Genomic DNA, 1,847 nt, shown 5'->3' with positions numbered 1-1,847 from the left:
ACATACAGACACTCTCTCCTGTGTTATTCTCAGAGTTCATCATCAGTCTGATTTGATCATCTAATCATTCATCTGGATTGTTTCACTGTCAGTTGCATATCCATCAAAAAAAGTAAAAAACATGTAAGCTTCTGTTTTTTGTCACTCAATTACAATCTATTTCACTATCAGAAGCATTTAATTTAATAATATATATTTTCAGTACACCCTACACCCTCCACACTACACCCTACACACTATACACTACACCCTACACACTGGGAGAGGGAACATCTGTACATCCAACATCTCAGTGAAAACACACCACTATCCAACTGCATCATGTTCTGATCCGTCATCTTTGAGCCTTTGGTGTTCAGTGTGATCTCCCTTAGACTAGTTTACACAGGGTCACTGAAGAGTCATACCTAAGCCAAAACCCAAACCCTGGGTAGAGCGGCTCAGTGAATGTGGAGTGGAATGTGTGCAGGAGGGTCCGTGTGTCAGAGGAGACCCTGTAGAAGGACAGAGTGCCGGCCGGCCAGTCCAGATACACTCCTACTCTGTGGGAGCCAGATGAGGAGACAGGTATGTCAGTCTTCTTCTTATTGTGCCAGGCGGAGTAACTGTTACCAGAGCAGAACAGACTCCAGGACTTGTCATTGTTTCCCAACCCACAGTCTTTACCCTCTCCACTCCACCCTACCTCCCAGTAACAGCGCCCAGTCAGACCCTCTCTACACAGCACCTGGTACCAGTAGTCAAATCTCTCTGGGTGATCAGGATACGGCTGCTCCTCTCTCCCACATGTCACCTTTCTGTTCTCCTCAGACAGAGAGAGGAGTCTGTCTGCTGTGTTTGGGTCCAGTGTGAGCTCACAGGAATCTGATTGAGAGGGCAAAAATAATCACCAAATCAAAACAATTGAATAACTTACAATATTCACAATGTGATCTTGTTATGGCAACATTCATTTTTTCACAAAATATTACTTATTAATTTAAAATGTTTTACAAGGGATACAACTAATTCACATTTGCTAATATTTTAGATTTACATATGAATACAATACTGGTGCTCTGTTTGAACTCTGCTGTACCCTGGTTCTTGAGTAATATCACAGTCCTATTCTCTACAGCGATGGTGACTTACATTTGATCAGCCCAGGTTTGAGCCTGCACTCTCCACCATGGTCCACACTATATCAACCACAGAAGAACCCACAGAGGTTGGATGACACACTCACAATCATGAGGAAAATAGATACAGTGCATTAATCTCATTGATATGTCCAGCCACATATTCAGCCTTTACCTGAGTGTCTGTAGTTTGCAGAGTGGATCTTTCTGTACAGCAGAGAGCAGCGCCAGTCCTGAGTCTCCTGGGTGATTGTAGCTGAGGTCCAGCTCTCTCAGGTGGGAGGGCTTAGACCTCAGAGCTGAAGCCAGAGAAACACAGCCTTCCTCTGGGACTCCACAGCCTGACAACCTGGGGAAATAGTGTCACTCCATCTGATATCAAGAATCTGATTATTCCTCTCTAATGTACATGTGCAGCTTTAAATCCTCTTCATTTAGCAGTTGAAAGGCCACATATGAATGAGGAATACAAATAAATACATGTAGCAAAACGATCACTGTGATGCAAGAATTCATGAATGAGACTTATAGTTGCTCTCAACAGGGGAGCAATTAACCATGGATACATTTGTCGTCACTGGATTTCTATGTCTGGTATTATGTATTTGCTTGCTATTGGGTTAGTGCAGTATTGTGTCATCCCATGAGCTGATCTAAGGCCAGGTGGGTCAGGATTTGAGGAGAGTAAAGTTATTCAGAGAGTGAAGACAGAGGACCCCCCCTCCAACC

General features: G+C 43.6%; 1 long non-coding RNA gene across 1 annotated transcript; it reads right to left on the bottom strand.

Annotated features, from left to right (window-relative positions):
• Positions 1-678: 678 nt before the first annotated feature.
• LOC310823966 lies at positions 679-1,361 on the bottom strand. Its single transcript, XR_014554998.1, has 3 exons — positions 1,294-1,361; positions 1,132-1,178; positions 679-864 (listed from the first exon to the last, which is right to left on the bottom strand). It is a non-coding gene; the product is annotated as an uncharacterized lncRNA (long non-coding RNA).
• Positions 1,362-1,847: the final 486 nt, after the last annotated feature.

The sequence above is a fragment of the Argentina silus genome, assembly GCF_951799395.1.
Source record: "Argentina silus genome assembly, chromosome: Y".
In the NCBI taxonomy this organism is placed as follows: Eukaryota; Metazoa; Chordata; class Actinopteri; order Argentiniformes; family Argentinidae; genus Argentina; species Argentina silus.
The sequence above is the reverse complement of the archived record's forward strand: the minus strand, read 5'-3'. Positions and strand labels throughout refer to the sequence as shown.